Source organism: Bos javanicus, chromosome 10, assembly GCF_032452875.1.
Source record: "Bos javanicus breed banteng chromosome 10, ARS-OSU_banteng_1.0, whole genome shotgun sequence".
In the NCBI taxonomy this organism is placed as follows: Eukaryota; Metazoa; Chordata; class Mammalia; order Artiodactyla; family Bovidae; genus Bos; species Bos javanicus.
In genome coordinates this window covers 101,666,978-101,687,631 of record NC_083877.1, presented here as the reverse complement: position 1 = coordinate 101,687,631, position 20,654 = coordinate 101,666,978, and positions in this window count along the sequence as shown.

Sequence of the window (20,654 nt, the reverse complement as noted above, 5' to 3'; positions counted from 1 at the left end):
CTTGGGCCTGCTGGTAGCCGTTTGGCGGCATGGGATGGCCTGCCTGGGACTGATGCCAGCTCAGAGCCGACGGTGGGGCAGTAGAGAAACTCCAGGGTCATCATGGAGAACTAAAGCCCCAGAGCTTTCCATCCTGGGGACCAGTGCGTTCTCTGTCTCACTTAGAGCCAGCAGTGTAGCCTTCCATCACTTGTGCCTGAACGGGGCCTGAGAAGCACAGGGAATTATCACCAGACTCACTCCCTATGCGGGAGCTCCCAACTGCCTCTCCTTGTCTTTAACCCCACCCGCCGCCTCTGCCTTCTACCATTCAGGAAATCCTGTCGTTTCTCCGCAAATCCCATCTGAGGCCTCTCCACCTCTCCCAGCACCATGCCCCAGCCCCCACATGCTGCGGCAGTTCCCTGCTTCTACCTCGAGCCCTGCGATCCACTCGCTCACAGCCCTGAAAGTGAAAGCCTCTCAGCCTTGTCCAACTCTCTGCAACCCCGTGGACTCTACAGTCCATGGAATTCTCCAGGCCAGAATACTGGAGTGGGCAGCCTTTCCCTTCTCCAGGGGATCTTCCCAACCCAGGATTGAACCCAGGTCTCCTGCATTGCAGGCGCATTCTTTACCAGCTGAGCCACCAGGGAAGCCCTCTGACAGCCCTGAGTGTCCTCTATTCTTTTTTTTTAGCTTGTCTGCAGCAGGTCTGAGTTGCGGCATGTGGGCTCTTGCGGCACGTGGGGTCTTTTTAGCTGCAGCATTCAGGCTTTTAATGTGGCATGTGGGACCTAGTTCCCTGACTGAGTGAATGAAGGATGAGTCAAGCCAGGCCTGAGTCACCCGCCCCAACCCCAAGCAACGTGGGGAGAGTCGGGCAAGGTGGACCCCACACTGAAGCCAGGGCAGGACCTCCTAGCACCAAAGGAGACTGGAGACTCAGAGGCCAATTTTAAAAAACCCAATTTTAAGGAGGAAAGGGTGGTTGGTTGGCTGTGTTCATGCCCCATAGTTCCAGTAGGGCACATCTAGGAATTGACCCTTGGGTTTGCCCCACAGACATCAGCAATGATCTGGACAAGAGTTATACTATGGATTGACATGTGTGTGTGTGTGTGCACGTGTGCGCTCCCAGCTATGGATTGACTTGAGTGTGTGTGTTCCCAGCTGTGTCTGACTCTCTGCGACCCCATGGACTGTAATCCACCAGGCTCCTCTGTCCATGGGATTCTCCAGGCGAGAACACTGGAGTGGGTTGCCATTTCCTCCTCCAGGGATCTTCCTGACCCAGGGATCAAACCCACATCTCTAGCGTCTCCTGCATTGGCAGGCAGGTCCTTTCCCACTGAGTCCCCTGGGAAGCCCCGGATTGAACTGTGCGCCCTCCCAAATGTATTTGCTAACCCCCACTCTGTGTGCTTGGAGATGGCTCCTCCAAGGAAGTAATTAAGGTTAAATCAGGTCAGAAGGAAGGGCCCCTGACCCTGTAGGGTTAGTGGCCCCGTAAGGAGAGACACAGAGAGTTCACACATGGCTGAGGCCACCGGCAGGGAGCCAGCAGGAGACCTCTCACCAGAGGCCGAACCTGCCCGTCTCCTGATGGTTGTCCAGCCTTCAGAGCTGTGAGAAGGAGCAAGTCTGCTGCTGAAGCCATCCAGGCTATGGTTAGGTTTGTCGTGGCTGCCCCGGCTGAGGTGAGCTGTTTGGGCAGAGAAGGGGGAAGGCCAGGCTGGCGGGGCGTCAAGAGCAGAGGGAAGGCCTGCAGCTCGCTGCACAACGAGGGGGACACGGGCCTCGAGCTGCGGCCATTCCTGAGAAGGCGCCCACCGTGTGTTAGCGAAGAGGCCCACTGACCAGGCCGGAGCCAGGGCCGTCGGGGCCGCGGTTCCTACAGTCCTGGCACCGGGCCCTGAGGCCAGGGGCTCAGCGTCCCCCTTGAGCTGGAGGGGACGGGGCATGGGGGCCAGGGGTGGGGGCGGAGTGAGGGGCAGGGAGGCCTTCCTTCAAGGGGAGGTCCTTGGGGCCAGCTCACTCTCGGGACGCGGAGGGCACGGGCTTGGGGCCACCCAGTGGGAAGGGAGACCTCCACCCCCGGCCCTTCCACGCCTGCAGGGGAGACTTGGGGCCCGTGTGAGCCCCCAACTCCTCCGGACGGTCCCACGAGCTCCTCGGAGGCGTGTGGTCATCCCAGGGTGGCCCGTCCCTTTGCCCCCGGGAGGCCCTGCCCCTCTCTGGAGATCAGCCCTCACGCTGTCAGCTCCGGGCACCTGGGGCAGACTCTCACCCCGTCTGCAGCCTGGCCCAGCCCCGCACCGCACCCCCCCACCAGCTCCCCTGGCCCAGCGGGCACCAGCTGAGGGGGCGGCAGGATGGTCCCCCGTCCCCGCCTCCCCCTCATTCCCACCTCCCCTCCCACCAGGAACCCCCTCTCTGCACAGAGCCCTTCCTACCCTTGCCCGACTCCTGCCTGCCCGCCCCCGCCCCACTTGGGAATGGCCGCCGGCCGCTCAGGCCTCACCCGCTCCTCTCTGGAAGCGCCCAAAGCCCTGGAGCACAGTTCCTGAGCCCGTGAGGTCCTGTCCGGGTGCAGACAGGCCGTGGGCAGACCCTGCTGGGCTGGGGGACCCCAGCCTCCCGCCAAGGGGACAGGCAGATGGCCGCTCCCCGAGGATGGACGCTCAGCACGGCCACCGTCCCTGCTGCCAGCTGACCCCGCTCGCGGTCAGCTCATTCCTGCTGCCCCCGTCCTGCCACGGCCGGATGGGACAGGGAAGGGCCGGCCGCCAGCGTCTGGGGCAGGCGGGGGCTCCTCGGGGGTCTCTGTGGCTGCACCCCGGGGTCCCAGCTCTGTGCCTGCCTGGGGTGACCCGAGTCATCGGCCCTCTGAGCCCCGGGCCCCTGCTCAGCCTGCCTTTCCAGCTGGGGCGTGGGTCAGCAGGCAGCCTTAGGGATCCGGGGGCCAGGCCCCCAGAGGCTCGGGCCAGCGTGGAACCGGCCGCGGGGAGGGGGCGCACAGCTGATGGGGCGCCGTGCACCCGTCTGTCGGCAGCAGGAGCCCCAGCCGGCTGCCCCTGCCTCCTCGGTCTCCGGCTGGTCGCCCCCTGGCCCCTGAGGACAACAGGGCTTCCTGGTGACCACGGGGCAGCGGGTCTCACAGGTCTGGCTGGAGTCCCAGCCCCGCCCGTCTCGTCACCCGAGGGGGAAGGGCCTGCGGGGCCTGTCTCGCGTGGGGGGCCACTTGGCCTCCTGGGCCGTGAGCTGTACCGTAACCTCGAGGAAGCACGCCGCCTGGGTTAGGGAGGCAAGGCTGAGGGACGGGGGCTCTGTCCCCGCCTCCTCACGGGACTGTCTGCAGCCAGAGGAAGGCTCACAGCCTCTCCTCTCTGCCCGAGGAGGCCGGAGGCTCGGGCTGGGCCCCCTGCCCACAGGGCCGCCCCCAGAGCCGCCGCTGACGCCCCCGCCTTTGCCGCCCAGGGCCGAGCCCAGGAGCCGGAGGCCAGCCCCGAGCCGCGGATCCCCCGTCTGCAGCAGCCCGAGGCAGGCCCGTGTCCACAGCCTCCGGGGCCGGGGTTGGAATCTGGGCCTGGACGCCCACTCTCCGAAGAACCTTGCGGGGACGGGGTCCCTACTTCTGAGTCTCAGTTTTCTCATCCGTCGAATGGGCAGGACAAGGCCACTGCAAAGATTTCAGGTGTATGCAAAAGCAGCCCTGCTCGGCAGGCACGTGTGCCCCGTCGTCAGTACCGTTTAACACACCTGTCGGCTCCAGTGGGTTTCTCATCCCTCTCCAGGCCGCACCCCAAGGCCACGGCCAGAAGGAAGGCATTCCAGACAGAGCTGCACCCCAGCTCTGCTGACCCAGCGGCTCCAGGAGGGTGCAGCTGCCAGGCAGGGAGACCCCCGCCCAGACTCCCCAGGTTTCTGGGTGCCCTGCCTGCTGTGGAGCTGAGTCCCAGGGGTGACTTCCCGTATTAGATATCGAATTTCAGGCACTTCCTGTGGGCCTGAGATTTCACAGCCTTGGTAGGAACTCAGGAGGCAGATGGCAAACAGAGGGGTGAAGAAATGAACTAATTACCGGGTAGGTGGTGCTGCTGGGAGCAAGTTCTAAGCAATGGGTGGTGGTGGTTTTGTCGAGTGGCCAGGGGGCCCTCTGCGAGGCGGTGACACTGAGCGACAAGAGCGTTCCCTCAGCAAGCGGGGGCCAAAGCGGGCACCCAGTCTGCACGGGCCGGCCCTGTTCCCTGGCGTCTCCTGAGAGAGCCCACTAGAGTGGACGCAGCAGGATTCCAACAGCAGAGTTCAGCTTCCCCCCTCCCCTAGTCTGACCAGGGAACAAAAACCTCAGAGGCGTCTGGACATAGAACTAGATGGAGGTTTGCATGGCCAGGGGCTACTGGGCACATGAGAGGCATCTGTACAATTTTGCTAACCAATCCACCCTGATGGTGGATTGATCCACACTTTAACACCACCCATTTCACCAAAAAAAAAAGCATTTCTCAAATCCACCCTCATTTTATAAATCAGAATACTGAGACTCGGGGTAGTAAAGGGACTCTCGAAAGAGCAAAACCTGTATTCCATCCAGGATCCAACTCCACGATCGATCCATGGCCTCCCTGGGGGAACCAGAGCAGAATCACTATTAACATGCCTGATGCCCTTGATATGTGTGAACAAACTGCCCTCCCGGTTTATACTCGTAGGCAGTGACCATGTCTGCCCACTGTGGGGCCCGAGCACTCGGAGGGTTGTGTGGAGCCAGCCTCTCTGCTGTACGGCCAGTCTGGGGGCATCCCAGACTCCCAGCAGGGTGGAGGGGGTCTTGTTGGGCAGGCACCTGGGCGGTACACGTGCCCCGATGACTCTTCACTGCTCATAGAGAAAGCACGTCACAAGCAGGTCTGCACCCTTCAATCCTCACATGCCCAACTCATCTACCAACAGATGCCCACTCTGGACCAGGGAGGGCACCCTTCTAGACCTCTGCCCTGGCCCAGGGCCCCAAGACCACCTCTGTGATAAGTGAGTCACCTCTGTCTACGGGCCTCACTTTCCTCATCTGTTAAAAGGGTGAGAAAGGCTTTGAATGAACCATCCTTTGTAACCCTAATCATCGCTGAGTTTAGGGGTAACTGCAGCCTCTCCCAGAGGGACCGTGGTGGAGCGGAGGGTTAAAGGAGTGTCAGCGTGAAGGGCCTGGCACAGAAGGCGCTCGAATCTAAGTGAGGCTTAGGGAGCTTAAGTGCTGGCTGGACCCAGCGGCTCCTTTCCAAACAGCAGAGTCTGGAAAGAGGGAAACAACAGCAGTGGGAGAAACCTGGCAGACGGCGCCTTGACCCAGTGCTCAGGTCATCACCAGCGGCTGGTTACGCAGGCAGCGTGCACCTCGATACCAAGGGAAGAGAAGGCTCTTGGTCCCAGAACCCACCACCCCGCTCATGAGAAAACATCAGAGAAAGCCAAGTTGAAGCACTTTCTACAAAATACCTAACAATACTCCTCAAAACTGTCAGAAGCGTGGAAAACAAGGAAAGTCAGAGAAACTGACCCAAACAGAGAAGCCTGTGGGAGCAGGAGAGTATAACGTGGTGTCAGTTCTGGTCAGTGTAACGGACTGGTGACCTCGGATTAAAATCAGAGATTAATTAGCGGCAGTATAGCAATGCCGGTTCCTTAGTCGTGACAAACACCCCAGGTGATATAAGGGGTTACTATTAGGGGAAACTGGGTGAGCAGTATATGAGAATGTCATCTTTGCAACTTTTAGTAAATCTAAAACTACCCCCAAATTAAACGCTTATTTAAGGAAGAAGTGCAATCTGGGCCAACAAGCTCACGGAAAGATGTTCAACATCCTTGTCATGAGGGAAATGCAAATCAAAATCACCGCGAAGTACCACTTCACACCCGCTGGGGCGTCTGGAATCCAGAAGACAGACAAGAGCAAGTGTTGGCTCCAAAGCGGAGAAATCGGAGCCCTTGGGTATTGCTGGTGGGAACGCAAAACCGTGCCGCCACCTTGGAAAACAGCGTGGCAGTTTCTTTTAAAGTTAAACATAGAAATTCCTCTTGTGTATTTACCGTAAAGGAAATATCTGTCCACACAAAGACTTGTCCATGAATGTCCAGAGCTGCTTTATTCATAATCGCCCCAAACCGGAGACAGCTCAAGAATCCGTCAACACGTGAACAGAGAAACAAACCGCAGTCCATTCACGTGATGAGGTCGTCGGGGTAATAAAAAGGAGTGGGCTACGGATACACACGACAACATGCGTGTATTTCAACGGAATGATGATGAAGCCAGTCATAAAAAGAGGACAGACTATGGGCTTCCATTTACAGAAAATACTGCCAAATGCAAGTGAGGCAGTTTCAGAAAGCAGGTGCGAGGTTTCGGGGGCAGGAGGGAGCGGACGATGGGGGGCAGGGGTGGGGTGGGCTTGCAGAGAGGGTCGGGGGTCTGAGGGCTGACGGCTGTGCTCGCTGTCTGAACTGCGGCGCTGGCCCCACTGGTTTAAACGAAGGTCGCATCGAATTGAAGCATTTGATTACGTGCAGCTTACTGTGCGTCAATTATACTCCCAATAAAGTTGGGTTTTTTAACTTATGTGGGACTATAGCTGATTAACAATGCTGTGATAGTTTCAGATGGACAGGGAGGGGACTCAGCCACACACATACCTGTACCCTTTCTCCCCCAAGCTCCCCTCCCGTCCAGGCTGGCCCATAAGGTTGAGCAGAATTCCATGTTATACGGCGGGTCCTTGCTGGTTATCCATTTTAAATACAGCGGTGTGTCCATGTCCCTCCCAGACTCCCATCCTTCCCCTCTGGTCGCCATAAATTTATTCTCTAAGTCTGTGCGTCTGCTTTTGTTTTTGTAAATAAGTCCATTTATATCATTTTAAGAGTTTTTTTTTTTTTTAATAAGAGTCACAGATGTAAAAAACAAATTTACGGTTACCAGTGGGGAAAGTGGCGGTGTGGGGGCAGCAGAAGGGATAAATCTGGAGATTGGAAGTGACCTAAACACACTGTTTGCTGTTTCGTCACTAAATCACATCCAGCTGTGTTGTGACCCCATGGACTGTAGCCCACCAGGCTCCTCTGTCCATGGGATTCTCCTGGCAAGCATGCTGGAGTGGATTGCCATTCCTTCTCCAGGGGATCTTCCCAACCCAGGGATCAAACCCACATCTCCTGCATCTCAGGCAGATTCTTGCTGAGCCACCGGGGAAGCCCCATATACACACCATTATATATAAAACAGATGACGAGTAAGGTCCTACTGTTCAGCACAGGGAGCCCCACTCAGTGCTCTGTAACGGCTGTATGGGAAAAGAATCTGAGGAATAGACACGCGTGTATGTGTGTGACTGAGTCACTGTGCTGCGTCGGAAACACAAAACGTTGTGAATCAACTATATTCCAATAAACTATTTTTTAAAGGAATAGAAAAAATTGTTAAGCTTTTTTTTTTTTTAAGTAAAGACTGAGGATGAGGACAAGGGCCTATGGCCTCAGTCTCCTCACCTGTAACTTGGGGTGATCGTGGCCCCCAGCCCCCTGAAAACCCGGGATGAGGAGGGATGGAGGGGAGCCCCGCCCCGGCCCGAGGCCCTGGGTCCGTGCTGCGGGCTCCGTGCTGCGGGGACCCTCCTGGTAGAGGGGGCACCCACTTGCTCCCTCTCTACTCTCTTCCTGAAGAAGAAAGTGCATGATGCTGCATGTACTCTGGGAATTTTTCAACACAATTGTCTAAAAATAGCCGGGCCGCCGCAGCCCGATTCCTTTTTAGGAATGTTTTCAGGAGCCCAGCCCGTCCTGGCTGCCGGCTGGGGAGGCGGGTTCGGGGGCGGGGCTGCAGGCGGGGCCCGGGGACCCTTCCCTTGCTCAGGCCAGGCCCACCTCCTCTCCCGCCCGGGGCCCGCGGCCAGGAGCTTGGGACACACAGGCGAGGCCCGCAGCCCCGGTGCACCCCAGCCCCTGCTGCAGTGACGGCTTCCTCGTGACTCAGTTTCCCCGTCCGGGAAGTGCAGGGCTCTGCTCTGTGCCCCACTCGCGCTAAGGCCGGGCTGTGCCCGCTGGTCCAGGGTGTGGAAACCGCCCCTGGAAATGGTGCCCGCCTGCCCTTCCCCGCAGTGGAGTGGACAGGGCAGGCTTGAGAAAGCTGCGCCCCAGCCAAGGGCCTACCCAGGCCACGCTCCAAGCCCTGGGCCCCCCATTCCCCGGGGGCGCGGGCCTGTGCTCCCCGCGGGCGTGAAGGGCACAGACACAATGTGTGAAGACCCCAGACCAGGCCCCGCTCTGTGGTGATTAACCCTCACAGCAAACCCCTGAGACTGCTACTCTCATCACGTCTGTCAGGGACTGAGCTGTAAGCCCCCCCAGGATGAGACGGCGGGATGGCATCAGTGACCGAATGGACGTGAACTCGAGCAAACCCCAGGAGAGAGTGGGCGACAGTGCGGCCTGCTGGGCTGCGGTCCATGGGGCCACAGAGAGTTCGACTCCTTAGCGACCAAACAACAACAAGCCCCAAATTCCGGTGCTGAAGGCCCCCCCCAGGACCTGAGAGTGTGATTGCATTTAGAGACGGGGCCTTAAAGACGTGAGCCGTCTATACAGAGCCATGTGGGTGGACACACCCAACCTGAAAGGGAGACAAGAAAGGAGATGAGGACAGCCACCAACAGAGGGAGGACCACTGAGGACCCGGGGAGGAGGCGGCCATCTGCAAGCCCCGGACCAGCCCGCGACGCCCTGCTCTCGGACGTCCAGCCTGCGGACCTTTGAGAAAATGGAGGTCTGCTGTCTAAGCGCCCATGTGGGGTACTTTGCCGTGCAGCCTGGGCGGTCTGGCGGTGCCCTGTCACAGGTGAAAAGACCAAGGCTTGGAAGGGATGAGAAGTGCACCCAGGGTCACGAGGCTGGTGAGCGGCTGGGACGGGAGCCTGACCCACCTCTGTCCCCCAGCTCTTTCGGAAGTCCTTCGGAGGACATCGCCCTCTCTCCCTGAGCAAGCCGGGTGGGGAAGGAGCCTGGCCTCTGATGAGGCTGCAGGTCAGGGGCCGCTTACACACCCCTCCTGGTGATGGGGGCACAGCAGGAAGAATGCAGGGGACTCGGAACCCTCAGCCTCCAGTGCTCAGCTGACCGGGTGGGATCCAGCCCGGCACCCACTCTTCTTTCCCCAACCACCTCCCCCCAACCCTCAGCCCTGTGGGCCCAGGCTCTGCCCTACACAGGCACTCCATCTGCCTGGGGCCTCCACACAGCTGCCCCGAACCTGCCCCAGGAGCAGGGACAGCCGGTGAGCCTGGAGCTCTACTCAAGAGGGCCAGGCATGCAGTCCATCAGGACAGAGAGAAATGTGTGATTCGGGGCAGAGGACTCAGGGGCAGAGCCTGGGCTCGGAGCTGGGAGGCCCGGGGAAGCACCTTCTCCCTGCGATGCTGTGGGCAGAATGCACCGTGAGCCCAGCTTCCTCATCTACACAGTGAACTGCATCCCAGAGACTAGAAGGGTCCGCCGAGGCATCCTTCCCTCCCTCCCCTCCCCTTCCCCCGCAGCATCGAGGCTACGGGGCCCACAGAGACACACACCAGGGCACGCACACCCCACTGCACACTCCTGCTCGCACACCCCACTGCACACTCCTGCTCGCACACCCCACTGCACACTCCTGCTCGCACACCCGGGCATGCACAGGCACACACATCGGCTAACAGCACTTAAGCATGAAGGGGGCTGGCTGTGAGTCCCCAGCACCCGGCTCCCCGCCTCTGCTCAGCCATCAGGCCTGCCTCCCCAAGGGCTGCTGTTGCCCTGGCAACCCACCCAGGCTCAGGTCCCCCTCCCTGGTGGAGGGGTGGGTCTCTCTGAGAGGCCTGGTCCTATCTGGTGTCACTCGGAGGTCAGGAGGGCAGGGGGCCGTGTGGGGCCCAGAGGCGGCTTCAAGAAGGGGCAGTGTCCGGCTGGGGGTCCGCCTTGACTCCCCTCCGGGAACGTGATGCTCCCTTGGGGCACAGGTGATGGGGGCAGGCTCTCAGCAGAAGCTCCAGAGGCTGAGGAGGGCTGTGGCTGGAGGACAGCGGAAGCCACAAGAGCCGGGCGTCTCTAGGTCTGGACTCCCAGCTGGACACAGCGCCTGGAGGAAGCTGTCCAGCCACTGCCTGCCTCGTTCAGCCTGTGGGGTCTCCTGCCACCACCCGGCTGGGTCTCCCTGACAGACCCCTGTACTCTACTCAGCTACTCCCTGAAAGGTCCTGACCTCATCCTCACGGACCCCAGCCTGTCCCTCCTCCTGAGCAGACAAACTCCAGGTTCTGGGATTGCTCCTCCCATAACCACAGCAGACCGTTAAACTGCACTTGGGATTATTCACAGGATTAGCATTAGTCACTCGGTCGTATCCAACTCTTGTGACCCCACGGACTGCAGCCCACCAGCCTCCTCTATTCATGGGATTCTGCAGGCAAGAATACTGGACTGGGTTGCCATTCTCTTCTCCAGGGGAATCTTCTGGACCCAGGGATTGAACCCAGGTCTCCCGCACTGCAGGCGGATTCTTTACCGTCTGAGCCACCGGGACCCCCTGACCACTGCTGCAGCCTCCGCCTCCTCTGTCTCCTCCGTGACATCTCCACCAGCGCCCTGCTGCTACGTCTGCTCAGTCTGCCGGGGCTCTATTCCGTGCCACGGCCACTGGGCGCCCACGACGCGCCAGGCGCCCTGCAGAGAGAGCTCACACCTTCCCACCAGCACGTGGCTGGGGGCAGCGAAGGGAGGACTGCGTCAGAGGCCGCGGACACGGGTCAGAGGCCCAGGTCTGAGTCCCACCGTGTGGCCCTGGGTCTGTCCCTTGCCGTCCCAACTCACTCAGCTGTAAATGGGAGGGTGACGGGGGCCCTAGGCTGCCAGTTTGTTGTAAAAAGCAACTGGGATCATGTACTGAAGACCCAGAGCACTGGGTCTGTCGGCTGCAAATGGGCGCCGCCACGAGCACTGCCAGCAGCCAAACAACAAGGCGTTTGCCATCTGCCTCTGTGGAGACTGCGCCCTTCAACGCCCGCTGAGGGGCCCAGGGTGCGGGAGGCGCTCTGCGCCCGGGGAGTCTGGTGGAGCAGGTCTTCAGACAGCTGGGTGTTTGCAGGAACACATTTCGTGATCCTCATCCTCGCCTCTCCTCCTTTCTAGAGAAGCACTAAATCCCTCCCCGGTGACGTCAGCGCCTCGTGACTGGCAGAGAGCCTTTTGTAAAATGAGTCCTTGATTGCGCTGAGCTCCCCTTCACCCACCTCCTATATCTTGCCCTCCCCCCGCCTCTGTGGAGCTCTCTCTCCCAGAGCATCTGAGGGGCCGCCGCCCGGGCCGCAGCCCTCATTTTGCCCCAAATAGCACTTAACTCCCAACTCTCGCCGTGAACATCTTTTCGGTCAACAGCCCCACGTGCAGCTAGTTTCAGGGACTTCCTGGGAAGGGAGGGCCAGTGAGGAAGACTGTGCTTCCGCCCCCGAGGGCACTGGTTCGATCCCCACACAGGGAACTAAGATGCCGAAGCAGCCAAAACGAAAAAAAAAAAAAAAGCACCAACTACTTGGTTTGGGCAAGATGCAGGGAGGAACAGGAGCCGAGTGTTTCACCCCTGTCCTGCCAGAGAGCCCACGCCAGGCCTCAGCTTCTGCAGCAAGGGGCTGACACAGCGAGACGGGAGCGACGCCTCTGAGAGCCGCTGCCTCGACTCTGCACCGTCTCCTGGAGGCCAGGGTCGGCCTCGAGGGCTGCAGGGGGCGTGGGAACAGCCAGGGCCGTCCCAGCTACTTTTCGGCACTGGGCAGGTCACCGCTCCCAGGCCTTGGGGTCATCTGTCCTGCAAGGGGCGCAGGTCGGTGTCCCCCCAAACACACACGCAAGCCGTGGGAGCTGCGACCCACGGGAGGCCTGCCTCACCAGAGCTGCTCCACACCAGGGGCCAGGCGGCGGCCCCGGGGGCTGGCCCCCACTCAGCTCGAGTCAGGGGTGAAGCTGGGCTCCCAGCTGGATGGCAGCCACCCCCTGTGCCCACCCCCGCCCACCCTGAGAAGCTCCCTGAGCTCCTGGGGAGGCCAGAGCCTCGGCGTGCGGCAGCATTTAGCTCTGTCCTGTCAGAAGAGCACTTTTCCCCTCTCCTTGGCTGCGCCTTCCTCTGGTGACTTTTTGGCTCAGGGCCCAAGTTGGATCAAAGACTCCCTGGGGGGAGGACAGCAAGACAGTGCTCTTGTTGTGAGAAAATTGTGCAAGGGAGGCCTGCAGCTGGGGGGCCGGAGGGGCCGGGCGGGCCCAGAAAGCGGGACTGCCCTGAGCTCCAGGTTGGGGGAACTCTCCCACCAGAGACGCAGAAAGGCAGGTGAGGACCAGGAGCGAGGAGGGGAGGCGGGTCCCGTCAGCTGAGAGTGGGGGGCTTCCCAGCATGTTTACAGCGACGGGCGACCTCTGGGCCAGAGCCTGAGGTCCCGGTGGACCCTGACTTCAGGACAGACTGAAAGGTCCGCTCCGACAAGCGGGGGTGAGGGCAGGTGAGGAGCCTGGAACGTCTCTCTGAGCTGCTGCCGCCCTTCGCCGGCTCGCTCTCACACAGGGTCCCCACCCCACCCCCGGGCTGGCGCGGCCGGAAGAGTCTGAGGAGCCCTCCTTGTCTGGGGGTTTGGCATCAAAGGAGAGGGAAGCAGGTGCAGCAAAGTCAGCCCGCCAAGGCGCGGGGGGTGGGGGGGGGCGGCAGGAAACCCGCCTGCTGGTGCCAGTGGCAGCCTAGACCAGCCCGGGCAGCACAGCAGCAGCGCAAACAGGGGGAAGCTGTGTGTCCCCTGGGCTGTGACTGTGGCTGCTGTGGACTCTGCTTTGGAAAAGGGAGAGGCAGGCCCCGGTGCCCTGGGAGCTGGAGGCAGTCAGCACATAGGGGCAGGCCTGCCGGAGCCCGGGAGTCTGGGCAAGCCCGTGCAACTGGCCTGCATGCACACACTCTTCCACACACACATCGCTGCACACATGCTCCTGTATACACACCCTGCACACACCCCTGCACACACCCCTGCACACACACACTACACACACATCCCTGCACACACACCCTGCACACACCCCTGCACACACACCCCTGCACACACACCCTATACACACATTGTACACACACACCACGTGTGTGTGTGCAGAGTGTAGCCTTCCAATGCCCCCAGCACTGTGTGAGGCCATGTAGAGAAGCAGAAAATTTGATTCGAGTCCCAGCCTCCCCACTTCTCAGCTTGTGACTTGGCCACATCGCTTTGTCTCCAGGAGCCTCCTTTCCCCCCTGCCAGGCAGAGCCAGAACTCTGGCCCTCCCGCTGGGTCCTGTTGACACCTGACACATGAGCTCCAGTTCAGTTAGCTGTCACCATCCTCTGAGTTTAGTTAAGGAAGGGCTGTGCCCCAGGGCTGTGCCGAGTCACAAAACTTGGTCTTGAATCACATTTCAACTCTGGAGGTCACGTGTGCGCATACACTTCACACGTCCATCAGCCATCCACGCACACCCATGTGGGTAAGCGACCGAGTGCACGTGTGCCACAGGCACACACATGCCGGGTGATTATGACCACCATGCCGGGCGGGTCACACACGCTCACGCTGAGTGAGACACACCTCACTGCCGCCCTGATGTGTTTGTCTGCAAGTGTCCGAACCCAGCTAAGCCACAAGTACAGTAAGTCCTTGTTTAACAAGAATCCTGGATGTAGGGGGCTTCAGGGTGACTTGGCAGTCTGGTGAGGTCATCAAGAACCCAGGTTCTTTCCATATCTTTGAGCACCATCCTCAGTGTTAGCCTGATGCCACATGCTTGCAGGATAGCTGCTGCACCCCTGGACATCAAGCCTACATTCCAGCATGAAAAAGGAGGAACAACGGCCTGAGCGAACCCTCCCTGCATATCTGTCCCTTTTATGAAGAAGCAAAAGTTGTCCCAAATGTCTCCCTAACTTCCTCCCTGCAGACGTCCCCTTATATCTCGTTGCCTGGGACTGAATCAGTGGCCACCTAGAGCTTGCAAGGCAGCTCAGGAAAGAGAGAATGTGAAGAAAGAGCACAGCACCATCAGGGCGGCGGGATTCATCCCACAGGCCTGGGTACGCTGCTGATTCGAACAAAACCAGGATTCTCACTTAGGAAGAGGAGGGGGAGGTCAGTGAAAATATCTGGCACGTGTACCCACATGGCCATGAGCGCCATCCTCCAGGGCAATGTGAAGACAGAGGCACAGGAGGCCCAGGGGTTTGCACTCCCTGCGGAGGAGAGGAAGGGACCCCAAATCCTGAGCAGCTGTGCCCTGAAGACAGGGAGCCCAGTCAGAAGCATGTCTGCTGCAGACAGCCAGCTTTCTAGGAGCAGGAGGGGCCTCTTCCCTGGTCGTGCTCATCCCAGACACCAGAGTCTTGGCCACAATATTCTGTGTCCCCCAAACCCAGACACCTAGGTCTGCTGTGCTCAGCCTTTGTTTCTTCCTATCATGACATTGTTCTTGCTGTTCAGTCTCTCAGTCGTGTCTGACTCTTTGCGACCCCATGGACTGCAGCATGCCAGGCCTCCCTATCCATCACCAATTCCTGGAGATTACTCAGACTCATATCCATTGAGTTGGTGATGCCATCCAACTATCTCGTCCTCTGTCGTCCCCTTCTCCTCCGCCTTCAATCTTTCCCAGCATCAGGGTCTTTTCCAATGAAAAATGATGCTCTTTGCATCAGGTGGCCAAAGTATTGGGGCTTCAGCATCAGTCCTTCCACTGAATATTCAGGGTTGATTTCCTTTAGGGTATATCAGGAAGCATTTAACAGGAGGCTTCCTGTGTGCTGTTTTGGATCTGTCAGGAATCCTCTGTTCCTTATTTATTCCTGAATATTCAGGAATTACGAGGAGAGGCAAGCCTCTCCCCAGGGCTGAGGAATCCAGGCATTTCCTTCGTTAGTTTTTCTATACGGTGATAAGTACCCTCTTCCTTTTTATGAACCATATGGTAAAAGTGATTATTTACAACTCTCTCTCTCTTTAATATGGATCGCCTATGTTTTGTAAGTCTGGAATTTTAATCTTTATCTTTGCTTTATCTTTATCCAGTGTTCTTGCCTGGAGAATCCCAAGGACGGGGGAGCCTGGTGGGCTGCTGTCTATGGGGTCGCACAGAGTTGGACACGACTGAAGCGACTTAGCAACAGTATCTTTATCTTAATCATACAGTATATATGCCCACACCATGTTGATTAAAACACCTTTGCTCCATCAGAGGTTTGGTCCCCATGTCTTTCTTTATCTTTCTTTCTCTCTCTGTCTCCCTCTCTCTCTCTTTTTCAGGCTGATCCCCTGGAGCACAGAGGCCCTCTGGGCTCACTTTCCTGCCTGGGCTTCTAAGACCCTCTCGAGAAGGCACTCTGTGCCTTCACCCCATCGAGAGGGCACCTGAGGCCTTCGTGAACAGAGCAAGCCCCGTGCAGGGGCTTTATTGGCTTTCTGCGTAAACCAAGTAATATCAGCCTCTTTCTCTCACCTTTACTTTCTTACCAGTTGACTCCGGACCACCAGGTTCCGGTCCATTGAAGGACCTCAACAAGGGTGGACTTCCCATGGCACGCCTGATGGCACTCCCGCAGGGCCCACTGGCCACCCGCACTCACCAAAACACCTGCTCGCCTGCGGGCAGTGGTGCCACAGGGCTGCCTGGGGTCCTCTTCACTCTGAAAAGCTAGGAAGCCGTTTAGAAGCTCAGATACTTTAGTGTGGTCCCTGCTCCGTGGACCCCAGGGACCAGGAGTGCTGAGAAGCCCTGAGGCGGCAGCAAATGAAGGTCCTTATTGTGGATGGCTGGCTGGCAGGCACCTTCTGAAAGGAAGTCCACAGTCTGCCCTGCAGCTAACAGAGCCCGAGGACGGGGAGCCCGGCAGTGGGGCTTGGTCATCAGTTCCAGGCTCTCCTCTCCGGGGACTGGTGACCGTCCTTCTCCTGGAGTCGTGGCTCTGCTCTGCTTTTATCTGAAAGCCTCCTCCTTGGGGCTTTGCTGACACCCATGAGCCCCGTGAGCTCTTGTCCAAGACATGAGGTCTGCAAAGGGTCCTTCCGAAGGGATGATTCGTGTCGCCATGTGGGTCCCTGAACCTGCAGATGCTCTGCCAGCTCCAGCCAGGCAGCTGCCGCAAGTTTCCTTCCTTCGATGCCCTGTGTGCCCTGCTGGCTGCCCGCCTGGAATGGCTTCTCGCTTTATGTTTGGCTGGGCTTGTCCTAAGCATGGGCAGAGGGAGGTGGCCGTCTCTTCCGGATCGCAGTCTGAGAAGGTCGAACCTCTCACCTGTGCCGCTCCCTGCCCCGGCACACTGGCCTCATGAGCCCCCACCCCCACCCCACCTGGGGTCCTGCACTCCGAGGCACCCCTGCCCAGGGCCCCTCCTGGCCATCCCCGCCTGCAGGTCTAGAGGCGCAGCACCATCCTCCTGGCGTGCCAGCCTGAGAATTTAGCTCGTTGTAAATACTTCGGATGTTAAGGATGTGGTGTGGCATCCAGTGGTCCCACCCTCTGAGCGAGCAGGTGCCAAGAAGATGCGAGTGAAGGATGCGGGCGAAAGATGAGGGCGAAGGATGTGCGCAAAAGATGCGGGCAAAGGATGCGTGTGAAGGATGCGAGTGGAGGATGGGCACAAAGGATGCGAGCGAAAGATGCGTGTGCAGACCCAAGGAGAGGGAGTCACCCCCACGCGGGCTGTGTCCCCGGAGGCCAGCTTCCTGGTGTGCGGGTGGAGGTCAGGGGGCAGTGTCTGAAAAGGTTACTGAAGCTTGTTTCTCTCCAAGGATTTGTTTCTTTTCATCATGGTGACTTGGAGACCAGAGCTGGTGGAGGTGGGAGGGAGCAGTGGGCTTTCAGCATCCTCGGCTGGGCAGGCATGGGCATTGCCCAGGGGCGGGGCTGGGGGTGGGGCTCCCGAGGGGCGGGACCTGCCTGCCCGTCTCTCTGCTGCTCCTGCCCCCGCCTCCGCAATGGGGAGGGGAGAGGTCTGAGGGAGGCAGGGCTGCGGTCAAGCTCTGCTGAGTCCCTTCTGAGCACCCAGCCTGAGATGGGGCTCTGAGACCCTGCCTGGGAGGAGCACTCAGTCCTGGAGAGGGCAGATGGACACAGAGGTCACTGTGGGGTCCCAGTTCCCATTTAGGGGTGATTGTGCCACCCAGGGGCCATGGGGTGACGTCTGGAGACATTTGGGGCTGTAGCTCAGATGGTAGAGTCTGCCTGCAATGCAGGAGACCCAGCAATCCCTGGGTCCGGAAGATCCCCTGGAGAAGGAAATGGCAACGCACTCCAGTATTCCTGCCTGGAGAATCCCATGGACAGAGGAGCCTGAAGGGCTACAGTCCATGAGATCGCAAAGAGTCAGACACGTCTGAGCGACAAACACTGCACTTCGCCTTGATAACCGGCAGGGGCGCATCTGGCGTCTGATAGGTAGAGGTCAAGGATGCTGCTCAACACCCTACAGGGGACAGGAGAGGCCCCACCGAGTGCGAGTGCCGAGTGCCAAGGAGGGCGAGTGTGTCTCTGCACAACCGGGGGCGTGGCCAGAGCTCAGAGAAGAAGCGCGAGTCTCCTGTGAGTGTGCGACGCCTCTGGCCCGAGCCCTGTGGTGACCAGTCAGGCTGTGTGGCGGCCTTCATCGGCCTCCGGGGTGGGAGAGCCGTCTGACCACAGCGGACCCAGACCCTTCCGAGCTCTCAGCGCGGGTCACGGGAGGCCCGGGCCCTGTGGAGCTAGGAGAGACTCGGTCAGGGCCGCAGCCCCGGCCCCAAGCCGGGACGACCTGCTTGTGTGTGAGCCCCAGCCTCTCTAGGCCGGTCCCCCGCCTTTCCCAGGCGGCCCCGCCTGGAGCGGTGAGGCCTGATTGTGGGCAGCCAGGAAGGGGCAGGGCCCGCCCCAGCCTTCCAAGTGACGGCCGCCTCCCGCACGGGGGCTGCTCCCGCGATCCGACCTCCTCCACGCTCCACGGCTGTCCCCTCCACGCCGCGCTTCGCAGCCCCAGACTCCTGCAGGCCCTGACCGTGCAGGGCCCCTCCTGCCCCAACCCCGGGCCCCCCTGCCTTCCCGACACCCCACCACCCAGACAGACTGCGTCTCTCCCTGACTTGAGTCTCCATGCCCTGCTCCGTTCACAAACGCTGAGAGCAAGGCCTTCATGACTCCACTCAACACTTGTTGCATTTGAACTTTAACAACAGAAAAGGTTTGAGTAAGCTTAAAAAAAAAAACACAAAACTTTATACATGTTTGTGTGCCTGCAAGTGCTCAGCGGTGTCCGACTCTTGTGGCCCCATGGACTGCAGCCCACCAGGTTCCTCTGTCCATGGGATTCTCCAGGCAAGAATACTAGAGTGGGTTGCCATTTCTTCTTCCAGGGGATCTTCCCAACCTAAGGATCCAGCCCACGTCTCCTGCGTCTGCTGCACTGACAGGTGGATTCTTTGCCACTGCACCGCCTGGGAAGCCCATGTCTGCTTGCATTGTAGCTTAAATAACTCAGGAAAATATAAAGAAGAAAGTAAAAGCTACCTGAAGAGAAAGCCACTGCTGGCATTCTACTGAATATCCTCACACACAATATAAAACCTATACATCTATGTTTCCAGTCGATTTCACATAAACGGGATTTCTTTATATTTGCAGTCACATGACCTCCTTTTTCATCCTTTGGCGTGACAGGTAGAACTTTCCATATCAATACAAACATCTCTGTCCTCTGTGATCTGATGGCTGGGCGGGATTCCATTGCATAGATGGGTTACAGTCTAACTACTCTGTTTCCTATTAAGCCATTCGGATTCTTTCCAGTTTTTTGTTCTTTCAAACAATGCTCTGATGCATATCCTTTTATATAGCTCTTTTCCCACTTGCCTGCTTGTTTCCTTAGATCTGGAAAGTAAAGTGAAAGCATTAGTCACTCAGCCTTGTCTGACTCTTTGCGACCCCATGAACTGTACAGCCTGCCAGGCTCCTCTCTCCATGGAATTCTCCAGGCAAGAATACTGGAGTGGGTCACCATTCCCTTCTCCAGGGAATCTTTCCCACCCAGGGATCGAATCTGAGTCTCTTGCATTGCAAGCAGATTCTTTGCCATCTGAACCACCAGGGAAGGTCAGGAACTGGTGGGCAATTTAAAACTGAGATTTAAAACTGTGTTTCCAAATTGGCCTTTACAAAGACTGTACCAACTTACTTTTTAAATAATAATAATAAGTAGCTACCATGGGCATCCAGTCCCATCACTTCATGGCAAATAGATGGAGAAACAATGGAAACAGTGGCTGACTTTATTTTCTTGGGCTCCAAAATCACTGCAGATGGTGACTACAGTCATGAAATGAAAAGACACTTGCTCCTTGTAATAAAAGCTATGACCAACCTAGACAGCATATTAAAAAGCAGAGACATTACTTTGCTGACAAAGGTCTGTCTAGTCAAAGCTTTGATTTTTCCAGTAATCACGTATGGACATGAGAGTTGGACAATAAAGAAGGCTGAGCACTGAAGAATTGATGCTTTTGAACTGTGGTATTGGCGAAGACTCTTGAGAGTCCCTTGGACTGCAAGGAGATCAAACCAGTCCATCCTAAAGGAGATCAGTCCTGAATATTCATTGGAAGGACTGATGTTGAAGCTGAAACTCCAATACTTTGGCCACCTGATGCGAAGAACCGACTCGTTGGAAAAGACCTTGATGCTGGGAAAGATTGAAGGCAGGAGGAGAAGGGGACGACAGAGGATGAGATGGTTGGATGGCATCACCGACTCAATGGGCAGGAGTTTGAATAAACTCCGGGAGTGGTGATGGATAGGGAGGCCTGGCATGCTGCAGTCCATGGGGTCGCAAAGAGTCGGACACGACTGAGTGACTGAACATCAATACCATGAATTAAGCACTTTTTCTTTGCCTGGCACTGCTCTAAGCATTTTATACCTGATAATTCATTTAATCCTCCCCCCAAAACTGTGAGGTGGGTACTTTCATGCCCACTTTACAGACAAGGAAAGTGAAGAACAGGTAGGTTTATGTCAGTGGCCAAGAGTTAGAAGGTGACAGAGTGTTAGTTTGCAGGGGCTCCCATGTCCCCACATTTCTAACAACACTAGGGGAAACGTTTCTCATCTTTTGATAATCTACTGGGAGGAAAAGAAGAAAACGTCACTGTTGCTTTATTTTTATTTTTCTTACAGTGAGTGTGGTTCCCCTCCCCCCAAGTGCTGATCAGCCACTCTTTTCTGAAGTGTTTTATGAATTACTTTCTCATGTCTCCTCATTTTTCAGCCAAGGCATTCCTCTGTGTCCTGGTTGGCAGGAGCGCGTCACGCCCTGCATGAATCCACCACTTGTCGTTATCTGCCTCACCCCCTGTTTAGACAGCATGGAGAGGGGCTTACCCAGGGTCTGGGATAGAGCAGGTTTCTGGAAGAGAGGCTCCTCGTGTCAAAAAGGGGGCCTGGGAGCCTGGAGCCCTCAGCACTCGACGGGGGTACGACTAGTCTCGTTTGACGCCTGGGAGGCCTCGAGGCTGATGGGGTGCAGCCCCTTGTTCACACCAGGTACTGGAGCCCGGCCCCGCGCCCGCGCCCGCCCCCGCGCC